The sequence below is a fragment of the Mustelus asterias genome, chromosome 16, assembly GCF_964213995.1.
Source record: "Mustelus asterias chromosome 16, sMusAst1.hap1.1, whole genome shotgun sequence".
NCBI lineage: Eukaryota > Metazoa > Chordata > Chondrichthyes > Carcharhiniformes > Triakidae > Mustelus > Mustelus asterias.
The window spans coordinates 53179585-53200074 of record NC_135816.1 but is presented as its reverse complement, the minus strand read 5'-3'; the positions used below and the strand labels follow the sequence as shown (position 1 = coordinate 53200074).

General features: G+C 44.7%; 1 protein-coding gene across 1 annotated transcript in view; it reads right to left on the bottom strand.

Moving 5' to 3' along the window:
* ablim3 (actin binding LIM protein family, member 3) overlaps window positions 1–20490 on the bottom strand; it is a 276638-nt gene that overhangs the window by 148193 nt on the left and 107955 nt on the right. The window lies entirely within an intron of this gene.

The following is a 20490-nucleotide window of genomic DNA, read 5'->3' as shown; positions in this document are numbered from 1 at the left end:
TCATCATCAACAACAACAATAAGCAACATTAAAATACCTTTAACTTAATGGAATATCCCAAGGCATTTCACGGGAACATTCTCAACCAAAATGTAATGGCAAACCACATAAGGAGATATTAGGTCAGATTACCAAAAAACTTAGTCAAAGAGGTAAGTTTTAAGCAGTGTCTTAAAGAAGAAAGTGGGGTGTAGGCAGGGGATTCCAGAGCTTGGGGCCAAGGCAACTGAAGGCATGGCCATCAATGGTGGAGCAATTATAATTGGGAATGCACAAGAGGCCACAATTAGAGGAGCACAGGTATGTCAGAAGGTTGGCAGGAGCTGGAGGGGGATTATAGAGATGGGGAGGGGTAAGGCCAAAGAAGGAAGAGGATATTAAAATCAAGACATTGCTTCAGTGGGAGCCAATGTACATCAATAGACACAGATGTATTGGGGACGGGACTCGCTGTGAAATAAGGTATGGACAGAAACATTTTGGATGATCTCAAGTTTGCGAAGGGTAGAATGTGCGAGAACAGCAAGAAGTGCACTGTAATAGTTGAGTCTAGAGGCAAAGAAGCTATCAATGAGGGCTTTAGAGGCTGAGACAGATGTAAATTCAGATGATGCTACGGAGGTGGAAATAGGCAGTCTTGGTGATGGCCATAATGATGCTCAATACATTGCAAGGAAGTTTAAAAACAGAAGGATGCTCAAGGCAAGACACAGGAAGTGCATTTCTGGTATCAAAACTCACATTCTGGACCAACTTTTAATAATTTCATTCGTTGTAGAATCACTGAAACCCTAAATATAACTGATGGGGTGTTATCAAGGCACAATCTCAGAGACCTAGTGAAGTAAATTCAAAACAATTCTTCCTAGGGAGCATAAAGCACAAGTAAAATAATAACTACATGCAAAGGCTACCTTGCTCATCCAACCTGGGAGCAAACTGTACTGATCACAGTATCGCAGCCATAATGCAATCAATAAGCTACATCATGTTAGATCTCTCATGGAGAGAAATAAAGTGAGTAGATGCCCAAAATCGTCAGTCAGAGGCCAAAAAAGGTTCTTAGATTGTTTTCATAGGAATATAAGCCAAAGTCTCTTGAATAGATTTTAGTTCCAACTTGATTATTAATTAAAAACACTTGTGCTGCAATGTGCTGACAATTCTGTAATGTTAAATCATGAACTTGTAAAGATTTATAAAAATTCATACCAAACTTGAATATGTAATATATACGCCTGGAGGTAGGGAGGAAAAGATCCACTCACAGTTGAATACACAGGTCAGTGTGCTGAGATCAGACCTCCAGTTTAAAGTGTCAGTTCAAGGAGAAGTCAGTGCTTAGAACCCTGCAGTGCAGCAAGAGACCATTCGGCCCGTCAAACCTGCACCAACTCTCTGAAAGAGCATCCCACCCTTGCCCTCGCCTCCTCCCTCTACCCATAATCCCACACATCTACCATGGCTAATTCACCCTAACCCACACATCTTTGAACACTAAGGGGCAATTTAGCATGGCCGATCTACCTAACCTGCACATCTTTAGACTGTGGGAGGAAACCAGAGTACCCTAAAGAAACCCACACAGACGTGAGGAGAATGTGCAAACTCCACTCAGAGAGTCACCCAAGGCCAGAGTCGAACCCGGGTCCCTGGCAAGTGCTCACCACTGTGCCACTGTGCTGCCCCTTGTCACTGGATATTAAAAACAGTGATGACTATGGTCTTTATCTTTCAATGATAGCTTGGTTAAAGTGAATTTCCTTAAGTACTGAATACATTTTAATGTTTTGGGAATAGCAAAGGTGCCAATGTCCTCAAAAGCAGTAGAGCTACACTCTAACATGATTCAGTGTCCAGTGGCTAAAGGCACAATTTATTCAGATGGTGGAACTGCAATAACAACATTTTTAATAATTTTCACTGGGCCAGCGAATTGAACTTAATTCTAGGACATTGGTGCTCACTGATAATACTATCTCTTAGATCACAGGCCAACTGATGAAGGCACATCATTATGGGCAGAATTTAATCTATGGTGCGCCCTCCATGACAATGGAAGCAGAAAGTGGATTCCACTTCCACTTTTGTGTCAGGAGTCAGTGCCCATGGGATTCAGAGGAAAGTTTAAAAGAGAATGGGCAAGTGAAATATGTGTAACTTCGAGGTGGGGTTGGGTTTCTTTTGGAGGATCCTGCCATCAGGTGAGAGTTCAGCAGGTCTGGGTGGACTATAAAAAAGTCATTCTGATAAATTGGGAGGCTCTGCATGAAGGCTCAACTTTCTTGTAAACCTCCTTTTGTCAGAGGCATGAGCCATTTGCTTTGACATCTGACACAGGTCCCCTCAAACTTCATCCCCGCATCATAACCCCCTGACTTATCAAACTATATTGTCCTATGACCCCACTGCCCCATCACAGCCAAGTTGAAAGTTTTAAAGTTTATTTACTAGTGTCACAAGTAGGCTTACATTAACACTGCAATGGAGCCACTGAAAATCCCCTAGTCACCACACTCCGGAGCTTGTTTGTGTACACTGAGGAAGAATTTAGCACCGACAATGCACCTAACCAGTACATCTTTCAGACTGTGGGATGAAATTGGAACACCTGGAGGAAATCCACGCAGACGGGGAGAACGTGCAGACTCCACACTGACAGTGACCCAAGCCAGGAATTGAACCCGGGTCCCTGGCGCTATGACGCAGCAGTGCTAACCACTGTGCCACCTTTGCACATCATTTTGGAACTGTCAAATGAAGACATAGACTAGAGCTATGATTCAGCAATGCCCCCTGCAGATTCGCCTCCAGGCCGTCAGGAAGTGGTGGGAGGTGCTCTCACCGAGAAGTGGTAACAGAATATCCTGCTTGACAAAGGCAGCATAGCTGGAGATCGCAAAGGTTAGTAACCATGAACATCCTGGATCTAATGCAGGAAAAGAATCAATGACCTCCTTCCATCTGTCTGGGTAAGTGCCACCATGAGATTGTCGCTCATGTGGGCATCAGGCTATGTATTTCTACAAAGCGTGCAGTGCGACCAGGCAGATGATCAACTGCTGTTTGTCATTTTTATTAATGACCTGGATGAGGGCGTGGAAGGATGGATTAGTAGATTTGCGGATGACACTAAAGTCGGTGGAGTTGTAGACAGTGCGGAGGGAAGGGGCAGGTTACAGAGGGACATAGATAAGCTGCAGAGCTGGGCTGAGAGGTGGCAAATGGAGTTTAATGCGGAAAAGTGTGAAGTGATTCACTTTGGAAGGAGTAACAGGAATACAGAGTACTGGGCTAATGGTAAGATACTTGGTAGTGTGGATGAACAGAGGGATCTGGGTGTCCATGTGCATAGATCCCTGAAAGTTGGCACCCAGGTTGATAGGGTTGTTAAGAAGGCGTATGGTGTGTTAGCTTTTATTGGTAGAGGGATTGAGTTTCGGAGCCAGGAGGTCATGCTGCAACTGTACAAAACTCTGGTGCGGCCGCATTTGGAGTATTGCGTACAGTTCTGGTCGCCGTATTATAGGAAAGATGTGGAAGTGTTGGAAAGGGTGCAGAGGAGATTTACCAGGATGTTGCCTGGTATGGTGGAAAATCGTTATGAGGAAAGGCTGAGGGGCTTGAGGTTGTTTTCGTCAGAGAGAAGAAGGTTAAGAGTTAACTTAATAGAGGCATACAAGATGATCAGAGGATTAGATAGGGTGGATAGTGAGAGCCTTTTTCCTCGGATGGTGATAGCTAGCACGAGGGGACATAGCTTTAAATTGAGAGGTGAGAGATATAGGACAGATGTTAGAGGTAGGTTCTTTACTCAGAGAGTAGTAAGGGCGTGGAATGCCCTGCCTGCCTGTGGACTCGTCAACATTAAGAGCATTCAAATGGTTATTGGATAAACATATGGATGATATTGGAATAATGTAGATTAGAGGGGCTTTAGATTGGTTCCACTGGTCGGCGCAACATCGAGGGCCAAAGGGCCTGTACTGCGCTGTAATGTTCTATGTTCTACGGTACTGCATTACATTTGAGGCCAAAGCGCATGATAGTTTGGCTTGCGTGAGCAAATGGATGCAACCTAACACACCACTGGGCCAGTATGTATGATGGGGATGCATGCAAACAAGGGGATCAGGTGGCATTTGTCAAGTCACTGAATCTCCACTTTCTCTCCTGCAGCAGAAGCAGACCTATACTCTGAAGAAAGAGGCAAAGACAGGAGGAGGGGTGAGAAAGACACTTTCTGGGTTGCGTGAGAACAGGGTAGCTGAGGTGTAGCTGATAGCAAGGCTGGAGTGACAAGGCGTCAGAGTGAGAATGCATCAAACTTGGTGCTGCCATGCAGGAATTCAGGGATCATACGAGGAATTGTGCTTTGCTCATAAACTCTTTGGTACCTTAAAAGTTTTTTTTTGCTTTCCTTCACACATCCCCGTAATCCAGACTCCAAGCCTCAGTCATTCCAGGAGACCAAACCTCCAACTCTGAGGACGATGACACAGAGGATGCACCACCACCTGCCTCTCCCACATCCTCCACCAGAGCAGGTTCATTCAATTGGGTCACAGAGCGGGCAGATTTAGAGTCCAGGCCAGTTTCTTGTGAGCACAGCACAGACAGCTCCCAGCAGGTGAAGGAGGCTGAGACAGACATGGTCCCAGTTGTTTAGAGGACTGTTGGGGAATAGACCCACACTGAGCATCATGCTGATGATGGGTCTTTAATCACAGCCCCAGCCTGCTAGAAATGCAGCAGGGGTTAGGGAAGCATGTAGCAAAGTTGCTAGGGGTTATGTGCAGCTTTATGTGGACTATGAAGGAGCCTAGGCATGCCATGAGTTCTGCAATGTCTCAGGCAAATAAGTGCATGGTATCCTCCACAGAGAAGTTGTTGACTACCATGTCAAACGTTTGATCTATATGTGCACAGATCAGCAATCCGTTGCACGAGCTATGGACTCCATACAGCAGTGGGTAGATGAGAGGATGGCATAGCACTGGAACGCCCTCCAGCTGGCTACCACTGAGCACGCAGATGGAGAAGAAAAACATGCCAGCTGTCCCAGGGGCTTCTTCTAAGGACACTTCCAGGGTGAGCAGCCCCTCCTCACCTCTGCCATTGACCCCGTTGCCTCCAGTAGGCATGGTTGAGGAGGTTGCCCCTGAACCCATGCAGGACATCCCCAGTAGTTTGGAGCCCACTAAGCCTCGGGCCTCCAGTAAATACTCCCCAAAGTGACCGCAGGCCATAGGGACATCACACTCAGCAGCCTGCCTCCACCTCAGCTGCTATATTGGTGTCATATCAAGAAGTAGTGGTGGAAAATGAAAACTTAAGAATCTATGAGAGAGCAAAGGGGGCATGATGTTTTACAAAATTTACTTTGTCAAATGTAAATATTGAACAATATATTACTTTAATTTTATTCATGTGTTCTCATTATTCTGTTTTGTGATTTGCTTCACCAGAAATCAAATAATACTGTCATGCCTCAAGCAGGCACTCATTGAGGTTTGCAGGCAAATGTTAGACATCTCCATTATTGTGCATTGTGTTTTGTGTCTGTGATCAGTCTTTGTTTAAGGTTTATATGTGTGTTCATTTAGATGTTTACCAGTCCATGGGACATGTTTTGCAAACAATCCATCATATGCAGTGTCAAAGAGATTATTCAAGATTATGCCTAAAATAGGAACAATTGAACTGCATTCTGTGAGACAGGGACCTGTACCAATGGCGCAAGTTCTGAGGTCTTGATAGCCATTTGACTTATACCCACGAGAACATCAATTGCCTAGGGTAGTAATCTTCAGTAGTGTGTAAAGTATAGATATCTACTCCCCTTGCTATTCTACAGGATACAGGTTCAGATGTTAGAATCATAGAATCCTACAGTGCAGAAGGAGGCCATTCGGCACATCGAGTCTGCACCGACCACAATCCCACCCAGGCCCTACCCCCATAAATTTACCCTAGTTAATCCCCCTGACACTAAGGGGCAACTTAACATGGCCAATCCACTTAACCCGCACATCTTTAGAGTGTGGGAAGAAACTGGAGCACCTGGAGGAAACCCATGCAGACACGGAGAGAATGTGCAGACTCCACACAGACAGCGACCCAAGCTGGGAATCGAACCTGGGTCCCTGGCGCTGTGAGCCAGCAGTGCTAACCACTGTGCCACCGTGCCGCCCTGGGGGAGAGGCTCCTGGGGGAGAGTCTTGCATGAGTTGGTAGGCATCCTGTGCAGGCAAACCTGCCCCAGTGATGCAGGCACCTCAAACTTGGGCAAATCTCATTTGTATGAGATTGCCCCTGGTTTCCCTGGCATGTCTCTCCACGATCCTGGCACCCAGGAAAAGCTCTTGCACATTCCTCTTCTTCAAGCTCATTCATTCATCCTCATCTCAAGAGGAGTGTTGATTCTTTCTGTTGTCCTGCTGCAAGGGTTTGCCGCATTACATGGCCATAATGTACAGTACGCAACATACGATTTGTGAAACCACCTGTGGTGCATACTGCAAAGCCCCTCAAGGTAGAGGAAATGCATTTTCCAGCTTGAAAATGGTCTGCTTGCTGATGGCTCCAGTGGATGTGTGGGATTCATTGTAGTGTTCTTCTGCTGCACTATGGGGCTTGCTCACTGGCATCAGCAACCAAGTTCGAGGGGATAGTCCTTGTCACCCAGGATCCAACGTTAACCTGGCTGCAGCCTCAAAAAGCTCTGACTTTGACAAGATATACAAGTCAGGAGAGCTCCCTTGGAAACAAGCACAGACCAGTATCATTCTTCGCCTATGGTCACAGAACAGTTGGAATATGGAAAATGAAATCCTTTATCGTTCCCATATGCTATTGGCTGTTCGGAGAGAATTCAAAAGGCAACATGACTGCCTTCAATGAAGCCTTGCACACATGGGAAATGAGCAATGCCAGGAAGCCCATTGCCCTGACCACCTGTCTTTAACTGTAGAGAACCTGACCAATTTATAGGCACAACGGCAGCGAGCATTGGTCACCTCTTAGGTGCGCTTGTGTGTGGCAGCCTGAAAAAGGCTACGCATGTCACCTGTGGAGTCCTGAAAGCATCCAATGGCAAAAATGTTGAGCACAGCAGCCACTTTGAGAGCCACAGCCATGGGTGGGGTTGCCACAAATCCACGTGGCTGCAGGTCTGGCAAATTTCGGTGACCACTTCCTCAGGCATCTCTGGCATTGCCTCTTAGACATCTGGATGTAGTTTGTCCATGTCCTCTCAAGATGTACTGATGTCCCGGTGACCTTCTTCTCCAATGCTTTCCTTGGATAGCTGCCTCAATCTGAACCCAACCTTTGTAATTTCAAAATTTCAGCTTCTGCAAAATTCCTTGTTCCCAGAGTTATCATTAACTTCTATCCTGTGCATTCCAACTTTGCAAATTTCTCATTTAGCGTTTCTAACTCTCTTCTCAAAGAATAATTTCATGTTGCAAGAACCTAAGATCCAAAGTTGTGCCCAATGTCAGTGATTTTTCTCTTTATACATGGATAAATACATCATGAAACGCTAAACGTGAAAGAACTTTACAGATACATGTCTTTTCTCCTTTAACCTTGTTTCCAATTAGGTTTTCATTCCACTACAGTACTGAAGAGGCTCATATCAATGTCAGAAATTACATGTAATGTGACTTTGACAAAGGTAAACTATCATTCCTCATTGTTATCAATCTCTCTGCAAGCTTTGACATGATTGACCAAACCATTCTCCTCAAAAGACCCTCCTCCATCATTCAGCTGGTGGGATGGTATTCACTTGGTTCCACTCTGATCTATGAAGGGCTCACCAGCAAATCATCTGTAATGTTTTCTGTTCCCACTCCCACATTGTTAACTCCAGTGTCCCCCAAGAACATAGAACATAGAACATAGAACATTACAGCGCAGAACAGGCCCTTCGGCCCACGATGTTGCACCGACCAGTTAAAAAAAACTGTGACCCTCCAACCTAAACCAATTTCTTTTCGTCCATGAACCTATCTACGGATCTCTTAAACGCCCCCAAACTAGGCGCATTTACTACTGATGCTGGCAGGGCATTCCAATCCCTCACCACCCTCTGGGTAAAGAACCTACCCCTGACATCGGTTCTATAACTACCCCCCCTCAATTTAAAGCCATGCCCCCTCGTGCTGGATTTCTCCATCAGAGGAAAAAGGCTATCACTATCCACCCTATCTAAACCTCTAATCATCTTATATGTTTCAATAAGATCCCCTCTTAGCCGCCGCCTTTTCAGCGAAAACAATCCCAAATCCCTCAGCCTCTCCTCATAGGATCTCCCCTCCATACCAGGCAACATCCTGGTAAACCTCCTCTGCACCCTCTCCAAAGCCTCCACATCCTTCCTGTAATGTGGGGACCAGAACTGCACACAGTACTCCAAGTGCGGCCGCACCAGAGTTGTGTACAGTTGCAACATAACGCTACGACTCCTAAATTCAATCCCCCTACCAATAAACGCCAAGACACCATATGCCTTCTTAACAACCTTATCTACTTGATTCCCAACTTTCAGGGATCTATGCACACATACACCTAGATCCCTCTGCTCCTCCACACTATTCAAAGTCCTCCCGTTAGCCCTATACTCAACACATCTGTTATTCCTACCAAAGTGAATTACCTCACACTTCTCCGCATTAAACTCCATCCGCCACCTCTCGGCCCAACTTTGCAACCTGTCTAAGTCTTCCTGCAAACTACGACACCCTTCCTCACTGTCTACCACACCACCGACTTTGGTGTCATCAGCAAATTTGCTAATCCACCCAACTATACCCTCATCCAGATCATTAATAAATATTACAAACAGCAGTGGCCCCAAAACAGATCCCTGAGGTACACCACTTGTAACCGCACTCCATGATGAATATTTACTATCAACCACCACCCTCTGTTTCCTATCCGCTAGCCAATTCCTGATCCAATTTCCTAGATCACCCCCAATCCCATACATCTGCATTTTCTGCAGAAGCCTACCATGGTGAACCTTATCAAACGCCTTACTAAAATCCATATATACCACGTCCACTGCCTTGCCCCCATCCACCTCCTTGGTCACTTTCTCAAAAAACTCAATAAGGTTAGTAAGGCACGACCTACCTGCCACAAAACCATGCTGACTATCACCTATCAATTCATTACTCTCCAAATAACTATAAATCCTATCCCTTATAATTTTTTCCAACATCTTGCCGACAACAGAAGTGAGACTCACCGGTCTATAATTCCCGGGGAAGTCTCTGTTCCCCTTCTTAAACAATGGGACAACATTCGCTAACCTCCAATCTTCTGGTACTATACCAGAGGCCAACGACGACCTGAAGATCAGAGCCAGAGGCTCTGCAATCACTTCTCTTGCCTCCCAGAGAATCCTTGGATAAATCCCATCCGGACCAGGGGATTTATCTATTTTCAGACCCTCCAGAATATCCTGCACATCCTCCTTATCAACTGTAATACTGTCTATTCTACTCCCTTGCAACCCAGTGTCCTCCTCAGCTATATTCATGTCCCCTTGCGTGAACACCGAAGAGAAATATTGGTTCAATGCTTCACCAATCTCCTCCGGTTCCACACATAACTTCCCTCTGCCATCTATAACTGGCCCTAAACTTGCCCTAACCAACCTTCTGTTCTTGACATACCTATAGAACGCCTTAGGATTCTCTTTAACCCTATCCGCCAAAGTCTTCTCATGTCCCCTTTTAGCCCTTCTAAGCTCGCTCTTCAACTCCCTCTTAGCCAATCTAAAGCTTTCTAGTGCACTACCCGAGTGCTCACGTCTCATCCGAACATAAGCCTCCTTTTTCTTTTTAACCAACAAAGAAACTTTTTTGGTGCACCACGGTTCCCTAGCCCTACCAATTCCTCCTTGCCTGACAGGGACATACCTATCACAGACTCGCAGTAGCTGCTCCTTGAAAAAACTCCACATGTCGGACGTTCCCAGTCCCTGTAATCTCCTAGTCCAACCTATGTTTCCTAATTCTCTCCTAATAGCCTCATAATTACCCTTCCCCCAGCTAAAACCACTGGCCCGAGGTTCATGCCTATCCCTTTCCATCACTAAGGTGAACGTAACCGAATTGTGGTCACTATCACCAAAATGCACACCAACTTCCAAGTCTAGCACCTGGTCTGGCTCATTTCCCAGCACCAGATCCAATATAGCCTCACCTCTAGTTGACCTGTCTACATACTGAGTCAAAAAACCTTCCTGCACGCTTTGAACAAAAACTGACCCCTCTAACGAGCTAGAGCTATAACAATTCCAGTCAATATTAGTCAAGTTAAAATCCCCCATAACAATTGCCCTATTACTTTCACTCCTAAGCAGGATTGACTCCGCAATCCTTTCCTCAACCTCTCTAGAACTTTTAGGAGGTCTATAAAAGACTCCCAACAGGGTGACCTCTCCTCTCCTATTTCTAATCTCCGCCCATACTACCTCAACAGATAAGTCCTCATCAAACCTCCTCTCTGACACTGTGATACAATCTCTGACCAATAATGCTACCCCTCCCCCTCTTCTACCTCCTTCCCTACTTCGACTAAAACATTTGAACCCCGGGACCTGCAGCATCCATTCCTGCCCCTGCTCTATCCATGTCTCTGAAATAGCCAAGGAATTATCTTTGGCCCTTCTTATTTCTCATCTACATGCTCCCCCTCACAATATCATCTGATAACATCAGGTTTGACATGTAGACTAATGACACAGAGCTCTACCTCACCACCATCTTTGCTGTCTCTAAATTGTCAGACTGCTTACTTAATATCCAGTATTAGATGAGCAGAAATTTCCTCCAAGCAAATATTGGGAAGACAGAAACCATTGAACGCCATACATTTGTTCCCTGGGCAACAATTCTATCCCTCTCCCTTGCAACTGTATCAGACTATTTGCAAACTCAGTGTTGCATTTGACCCCAAGATAAGCTTCCCACCATATTTGGGACATCACTTAGATACCTAGATTCACTCCAGAAAACTCCCTTACTTGATCCCAGTCCTCTGCTGCTGAAACCTGTCTGCAGCATTTCATTTCATAATTGGAATATACACCTGACCAGCTTCCCACCTTCCACAAACTCAACCTCATCTCAGCTCTGCTGCTCAGGATCTAACTCACAACAAGCTTGGCTCTCCCCATACTCCTCTGCTTGCTGGCCTACACTGGCTCCCAGTTCAGCAACGGTTCAATTTTAAAATTATTTTTATTTTCAAATCCCTCCGTGGCCTTGCTCTTTTCTCTCTGGACTTCCTCTCACCCTACAACCCCTCGAAGATGTCTGCACTCTTCAATCTCAACCTATTAGATATCTCAGATTTGAATCACTTCTTTGACTGCAATGCCTTCAGCTGCAGGAGCTATAAGTTCTGGAATTCCCTTCCAAAATCTCTCTGCCTCACAGCCTCCCTTATGATGCTCTTTAAAACCTACCTCTCTGGCCAAGCTTCTTGTCATCTATCTGAATGTATCCTTCTACGGTTCAATGTCAAAATGGATTGATAACACTCTTGTGAAGCGCCTTACAACATTTTACTATATTATAGGTGTTATATAAATGCAAGTTGCTGCTGTTGTTGAAGAGCAATTTTTGGGAATGCTTTCAGCTCGATTTCTTTCCTTGTTAAGTTAGATGTTGCTGCATGTAACAACTGCAGATAGAAATCAAGATTCTGAGCAATCAACTGAAGGTTATTGAAGCAAAGCGTAATCCATATATATGTGTAAGGACGAATCCTAGGAATGTTACCCTTATCTATATTGTTCTTGCAGGTTGATGTTTTGTCCATTGATTATGATAAGGTAAAATAGCCTAGCCTTTACTGCATTACCACAATGGGGTAAAAAACACTCAAACTTTGCAATCCTGGTGCACAATGGATTTGCAAACTACAGCTCCTTTTTTTTGCCCATTAATATTTAATGGAGGGAAAATCATAGGCCGATGTGCAATTTTGTGATGTGTGCTTCCAGCATGCACAAGGAGCACAGAAGTGAAAACTTCTCCCCCTGAATTAGTCAGAGAAATTATTTATTTTATAATCCTAATAGATTATGATGTTGTTGAAGTTTCAGCCATTATCTGATTATTGCCAGATTATGTTTCATGACGCAGACTCAATGCTGTGGACTACCTCCCCAGAAATTCCTGGTGGAGATAAACATATCTTCTTAATTAGTCCAAATTGTTTTGCTGCACAGAACTGCACACACATCATCCCAATGTGTTGGTGCAAGCCAGAAACATCTTTGTTAAGCTAGATTCTGATGTTGACAAAGATAGCTGATAAAATATAATCTGGGTCCCAGGAGGTTGGACTAGGGTGTTGGCTTGAACTCGTTGCAGATGGAAAAAAATCAATTCAGCTATTTTGTTTTCTGTTGGCCATCAAAGTCTTTCATAAAATGAAATTGGGCAGTTGCAGCCTGTTTTCCTTGGATGTACCAGTCCAAAATACAAAGATTGTCCATAAGTCAGCATGTTAAACATTCCCAGTCAGAGAATCAAGAGAGGTTAGTGAAATGAAAAATTTATACTAATAAGCAATGGGACCTGCCATCAAGTTACAGAGATAGGTTAGAGTGGGATTTGATCTACATTTGGTTTGCGCTGTTTCTTGCTTTGGATAGCCTTGAAGCTGACAGTGGGGCCAGGATTTTCTGGGTAGGCTCGAGGTACTGCCGCAAGGATGAAAAGCAGCTTGCTTTTATTCTTTCATGAGAGTTGTTGGTAAGGCCAACATTTATTGCTCATTGTAATTGCCCTTGAGAAGGTGGTTGTGAGCTATCCTCTTGAACTGCTGTAGCTCATGTGGTGTAAGTACACCCACAGTGCTGTTAGGAAGGGAGTTCCAGGATCTTGACCCAGCGACAGTGAAGGAACAGTGACAGAGTTCCAAGTCAGGATAGTGTGTGGCTAAGAGGGGAACTTACAGGTAGTGGTCTCCTTGTCTTCTGCCTTTGTCTTTCTAGGTAGTAGAGATCACAGGTTTTGAAGATGCTGCCGACAGAGGCTTGGTGAGTTGCTACACTGCATCTTGTAGATGGTATACACTGCTACCATTCTGCACTGGTGGTGGACGAAATGGATATTTATGGTTGTGGATAAGGTGCTGATCAAGTGTGCTGCTTTGTCCTGGGTGGTGTCAAGCTTGCTGAGTGCTTTCACAGCTGCACCCATCCTGACTTATGCCTTGTAGATGGTGGTTAGGCTCTTTGCAGAGTCAGCAGGTGAGCTACTCGTTCAGAATTCTTAGCTGACTTGGTTTTGCGAACTTAGTATTTATATGGCTGGCTCGGTTCAGTTCAGTTTCTGGTCAATGGTAACACCCAGGGTGTTGATAGTGGGGTTTCAGTGATGGCAAATACAATGAATGTCACAAATGGTACTGAATACAGTGCAATCACCAACTGACATATCAATTTCTGACCTTACAATGTACAGAAGTTCATTGATGAAGCAGCTGAAGATGGTTGAGCTTAGGACATTACACTGATGAACTCTTGTAGTGATGTCCTTTGGCTATGATGTTTCGTCTCCAACAACGACAACCATGTTTCTTTATGGTACATGTGACTCCAAACAATGTACATCCTCCACCAATGATTCCCACTGACACTTTTGGTCCAATGCTGTCTTGATGTCAAGGGCAGTTATTCTCTCTTCACCTCTGCAATTCCGCTCTTTTGCCAATGATTGGACCAAAACTAAAATAATGTCAGGATTCAAGCAACCCTGGGATAACCCAAAATAAGCATTTCTGGGGAGGTTATTCCTCAATTAGTGTCATTGATAGAACTATTGACGCCTTTCATCACTTAGGTAATGATCAATAATTGATTGATGGGATTGTCAATGTCTGGATTGGATTTGTTCTGCAATTTGTAGACAGGACATAGCTGGACAAAATTCTGCATTGCCAGGTAGATGCTGGTGTTGCAGTTGCATTACATACAAACCTACAAACTATGAATTAGGAGCAGGTGAAGGCTATTCAGCCCTTCAAGCATGCAGTCAAGAATCTAACTTTGCCTTAAAAATATTCAATGACCCTGCTTCCACTGCTCTCTGGGGAAGAGAATTCCAGGGACTCATGACCCTCTGAGTGAAAATAATTGTCCTCACCTCCATCTTTTTAGCCGTGTCCCCCTAGTTCTAGCCTGTCCCACAAGAGGAAACATCTTTTCAGCATACACCCTGTCAAGTCCCCTCAGGATCTTATCTGTTTCAACAAGATCGCCTCTTATTTTTTTGAACTGCCCAACCTGTCCAATGTTTCTACATAAGATAACCTCTTCATCCCAGGAATCAGTGAATTAACTTTTTCTGTACCACTACTATTGTAATTATGTCTTTGATTTGATTTATTATTGTCACATGTATTAGTGAAAAGTATAGTTTCTTGCGCGCTATACAGACAAAGCATGCCATTCATAGAGAACAAAGCATACTGTTCATACCATCCTTTCTTAAATAAGGAGATCAAAACAGTAGACAGTACTCAATATGTGGTCTCATCAATATCCTGTATAACTGGAGGAAAACTTCCTTACTTTTATGTTCCATTCTTCTTGCAATAAATAACAAAATTCCATTTCACTTCTTAATAAGTTGCTGTGCCTGCATACTAACCTTTTGTGATTATCAGGACACCCAAATGCCGCAGTACCTCAGAATTCTGCAATCTCACTCTATTTAAATAACATTCTGCTTTTCCATTCTTCCTGCAAAGTGGACAACTTCACATTTTCCCATATTAAATTCCATTTGCCAAATATTTTGTTTACTCACTTATTCTATATCCTTTGCAGACACCTTGGGCGGGATTTTACGGCCTCGCTCAAGTGAGACCGGAAATCCCTGCCCGAGGTCAATGGACATTTCCATTGTCCACCCCTCGCCCGCTCCGATTCCGTGGTGGGCGGGGCAGTAGAATTCCAGGGCTCATGCCTTACATCCTCTTCACAACTTACTTTCCTATCTATCATTGTGCCATCGGAAAATTTAGCAACCGTACATTCAATCCCTTCATCCAGGCCATGATATAAATTGTAAATAGTTGAGCCCCTAGCAATGGTCCCTCTGGCACTCCACTCGTTACAACTTGCCAACACGAAAATGACTCATTTATGCCTAGTCTGTTTCTTGTTAGCTAACCAATCCTCTATCCATGAGAATGGATGGGATTTTCCATCACTCCAGCCCTGACACCATAAATTCCTGCCCGAGGTCAATGGACCTTTAAATGGTCCGTCAAATTTTCCGTCCCACCTGCAATGATTCAGATGGTTGGGGAGGGGATCAGAAAATTTACTCACAACGTAGCAATCTTTGATGCGGCAACTTGTCAAATACTTTCTGGAAATTCAAGTACACCACATCTACAGGTTCCCCTTTATCTATCTTAAAGCGCTCTAATAAATTAGTCAAACACGGTTTTCCTTTCACAAGACCATGTTGATGCTGTCCGACTGCATTGGGATTTCTAAGTTCCCTGCTATAATCTCTTTACTAATAGATTCCAGTATCTTCCCTGTGACAGATGTTAGGCTAACTGGCCTGTAGCTTCCTGCTTGGTGTCACATGGAATGAATTAAATTGGCTGAAGTCTGGCCTCTATAATGCTGGGGTCCTTCGGAAGAAGCTGAGATGGATCATCAGATTGGCTCCACTGGCCCCAATGCAAACACTTCAGCTTTGCCTTTTGCACTGGCTCACAATCATTAATAAAGGGGATGTTTGCTGACCCTTCTCCTCCGGTTAGTTGTTTAGAAGGAGTCTAACATATTGGCTGCGAGGTATGGTTTGATAATTATAACTAGGCTAGGCTGTTGCTTGACTAGGATGTGAGACAGTCATCTTAAATTTGGCACAAGACCCCAGATGTTAATCAGGAGATCAATGCCAGACAATCTGTCTGGTTTTGTTCTTTTTCAACTTTTCTATAGTAGTTTGATACAAATTTGTGGTTTGCTGAAATATTTCAGAGAGCAGTTAAGAGTCAGCCACATTGATGTGGTTCTGGAGTCACAAATAGGTCAGATAAGGATTTCCTATTCTGGAGGGCATTACGAAACCAGATATTTTTTTCACAACAATTCAATACTTCCAGTGTCACTGTTACTGCAACTAGCCTTTAATTTCAGATTTAACTAATTGAATTTAAATTCCATCTGCTGCTGTAGTGGGATTTGAACTTGTGTCCTGAGACCATTCATCAGGGCCTCCGAATAACTAGTCCAGGAACATCACCACCACAGCATTGTCCATACACGCAGGTTAATCTACTAACAGCAAGCAATCTCATGCTGGCCGGCTCTGTGGCTGACTGACCATTCCCAGAACAGAGATGAGTGATAAATCAGTGGTGATATGGTTGGAGGTGTTGGTGCCATATTTAAATAGCTACGTGTATTCTCTGAATTTAGCTCCTTTGCTTTGCACCCACTGAACTGCAGCCCTGTCACTGAGAGAAACCCTGCCCTGAGAGAGAGCCTGTCCCTGAGAGAGAGAGACCCTGTCACTGAGATTCTCACCTGACAGATACCCTGTCCCTGAGAGAGACCCTGATGCTGAGATTCTCACTGAGAGAAACCCTGTCACTGAGAGAAACCCGGTCACTGACACGCCACAGCAAAAAACCGCACCGACCTCCTCAGAAGACAAACACGGGACATGGTGGACAGTGTACCCTTCATCATCCAGTATTTCCCCGGAGCGGAGAAGCTACGACATCTCCTCCAGAGCCTTCAACGTGTCATCGATGAAGATGAACATCTCGCCAAGGCCATCCCCACACCCCCACTTCTTGCCTTCAAACAACTGACAATCTCAAACAGACCATTGTCCGCAGCAAACTACCCAGCCTTCAGTAGAACAGTGACCACGACACCACACAACCCTGCCACAGCAACCTCTGCAAGACGTGCCGGATCATCGACATGGATGCCATAATCTCACATGAGAACACCATCCACCAGTTACATGGTACATACTCTTGCGACTTGGCCAACGTTGTCTACCTGATGTGCTGCAGGAAAGGATGTCCTGAGGCATGGTACATTGGGGAGACCATGCAGACGCTACGACAATGGATGAATGAACACCGTTCGACAATCACCAGACAGGAGTGCTCTCTTTCTGTTGGGGAACTCGTCAGCAGTCACGGGCATTCAGCCCCTGATCTTTGGGTAAGCATTCTCCAAGGTGGCCTTCACGACACACGACAACGCAGAATCGCTGAGCAGAAACTGATAGCCAAGTTCCACACACATGAGGACGGCCTCAACTGGGATCTTGGGTTCATGTCACTATCTGTAACCCCCACGACTTGCCTGGGCTTGCAAAATCTCACTAACTATCCTGGCTAGAGATCATTTACATCTCTTTAACATGTGCCTAACCCTCTCTCCACTCACATTGTCTGTACCTTTAAGACTTGATTACCTGTAAAGACTCACATTCCATACATTATCTTGTAAATTAAGTTTGTGTCTATATATGCCCTGTTTGTGAACACAACATCCACTCACCTGATGAAAGGGCAGTGCTCCGAAAGCTTGTGGCTTGTGCTACCAAATAAACCTGTTGGACTTTAACCTGGTGTTGTGAGACTTTTTACTGTGCTTACCCCAGTCCAACACCGGCATCTCCACATACTGAGAAACCCTGTCACTGAGATTCTCACTGAGAGAAACCCTATCCCTGAGAGAGACCCTGTCACTGAAAGAGACCCTGTCACTGAGAGAAGTTCTGTGAGTGAAGGACGTTCTCTCATACAGAGAAACACTACTGCTGACTCAAGCAGGCATTCTGAGGCCTGCAGAGGAAGAAGGCAGTTTTAGACATGGGGAAAGATGCTTCAGGTGGCTCCATGGTTCAGTGATGTCTCCCAACATATTCTCCTCCAATCTACTTGGAAAAGGCGGGTGTTCCTTTTCCCATGGACAGAAGGAATCTTCTCCACCTACGCAAGCCTGAACAGAGATCGCAAAGAGGTCAGCAACCATGGGATTGCCGGCAGAATCTGCCTGAAGCTGCAAGCGGATCGGTGACCTTTATTGCTCTGCCATGGTCTGCATGCCACACCCTGCTTCCCTTAGGGCCTGACAAGTGGCAATGTATGAGGGTGAGCTGAGTGGCCAGGGTATGCCCACTCAATTGGTGGTAATGATGTCAGGTAGCAGCAGATCCTATTAGAGGAATGTGTGGACCCTGGTCAGCAGGCGCGGTCTGTCAGTGCTGACTGTAGCAAGTTAGATTCAGAGCGGCTGCATGCAGAATACATGTATCCCAATCTTGGACAAGTAGACTGCCACTTGCATATGTGTTGTGCCAGCATGGTTTTAATTCCTGCAGGAAATTACACATTCACATTCACTGCCTCCTGGTAGCACGGTGGCACAGTGGTTAGCACTGCTGCCTCACAGCACTGGGGACCCAGTTCAATTCCAGCCTTGGGTCACTGTCTGTGTGGAGCTTGCACTTTCTCCCCATGTCTGTGTGGGCTTCCTCCAGATGCTCCGGTTTCTTCCCACAGTCCAAAGATGTGCGGGTTAGGTTAATTGGCCATGCTAAATTGACCCTCGTGTCAGGGGGATTAGCAAGGTAAGTATATGAGGTCACGGGAATAGGGCCTGGGTGGGATTGTGGTCGGTACGGACTCGATGGGCTGAATGGCCTCCTTCTGCACTGTAGGGATTCTATGATCCTATGAAAAGAGAGTGCACAACTCAAAAGAAGCCAGCGGGATGCCATTTCTTCTTGTCCTTCGATCACTGGAAGAGAAATCTCTGTATTCAACAGGGCGGTAGGGCAGCCGTTCACTTGCCCACAGTGGGGCAGGAGTGCCATCTACTCCTTGCAAAACCTGAACCTGACCTGATGATGTCGGAGTTCTGTTCTGAATCTTCCCCTCACTCCTGCCTCCAAGCCTGTCCTCAATGTACTGGCAAAATTCTGGCTTGGGTTTTAAAGCTGCAACAAATGTTTTACTCCAAAGTCTTGATATCCCTCATCCGTTGACACACAGATGTATCCTTTCCTTATAAATGATTGTCTCTCTCTTAATGTAACATTTGGCATGTTTTTTCAAAGGCAACTGAACTGCACAGTTAACAATCTGCTGAGTGATTAATGCTGAGAAAATTGGGAAATACATGGTACTCATGACAAGAGAAACTCAGAGGTAAATATTTAGTATCTGCAAAGCCAGTGGAACCACATTCCCTGCCTCCGGGCATCTTAACAACAACCGTGGAATGCATTTGCTTCCACGAGGACAATAGTCTTCCCCATAATCTATGGCAACAAATTTGCAACTGATGTTTAGTTAAAGAGGTTGCTTCATGTTGTTTAAATTATCTGATGCAATTTGTAAAACTCTTTTGAAAAACAATCTCCTGTCAGATAAGAAAGAGCGAAGGGTTTCTTGAGCTTGCATGCAGACATGCAAAGTCGCCCGATCTCGCTGGATTTCGAAAAACTGCCCACTTTGGAACATTTGCTGTATAGAAACCTACCTGATTTTCCATCCATTAAAGCTGTAGTTTCTCTCACTGATGTGGAGATGCCGGCGTTGGACTGGGGTAAACACAGTAAGAAGTTTAACAACACCAGGTTAAAGTCCAACAGGTTTATTTGGTAGCAAAAGCCACACAAGCTTTCGGAGCTCTTAAAGCTTGTGTGGCTTTTGCGACCAAATAAACCTGTTGGACTTTAACCTGGTGTTGTTAAACTTCTTACTGTGTTTACCCCAGTACAACGCCGGCATCTCCACACATGTAAATTGAGTCTGTGTCTTTATAAGCTCTGTTTGTGAACAGAATTCCCACTCACCTGAAGAAGGGGCTAAGAGCTCCGAAAGCTTGTGTGGCTTTTGCTACCAAATAAACCTGTTGGACTTTAACCTGGTGTTGTTAAACTTCTTACTGTGTTTCTCTCACTGACAGGGTTTCTCACAGTGTTTAGATTCAGAAAAATCTTTCCATTTTTCTCCTGCACGTATTTTAAATCAAACGCACCAGGCGCCTGTTTTTGTGGACTTTGAGATGCTGACCTGCTGGTAGCACAGATTCATAAAATGGCTCCTTCTCTCTCACCTCTGGAGTTGTTTAACGTAATCTAAAATAAATATACCGTACTATTGTTAATGTTGGAGTGTCTCCTATTGATGTCAGGAAAGTAATTATCACACTCGAGGCATCACACTTCAAAATGTCAAAAATATTTTTAAAAAGACAAAGGAATAAGGTCAAATCTTGCTGGCTTTCCTAACCTTGATAATGTGTCCATGTCCAAAGCATAAACAGTTGCTGGACAGCTGCATGCGAGGCAGTTAAACATTACAGCTAAGCTCAGACCCCAGACTACTTGCCAGCAATATCACAGTATTAAAGGCAGTCAGAAATTAAATAAACTAAAATGACAGCAGAGC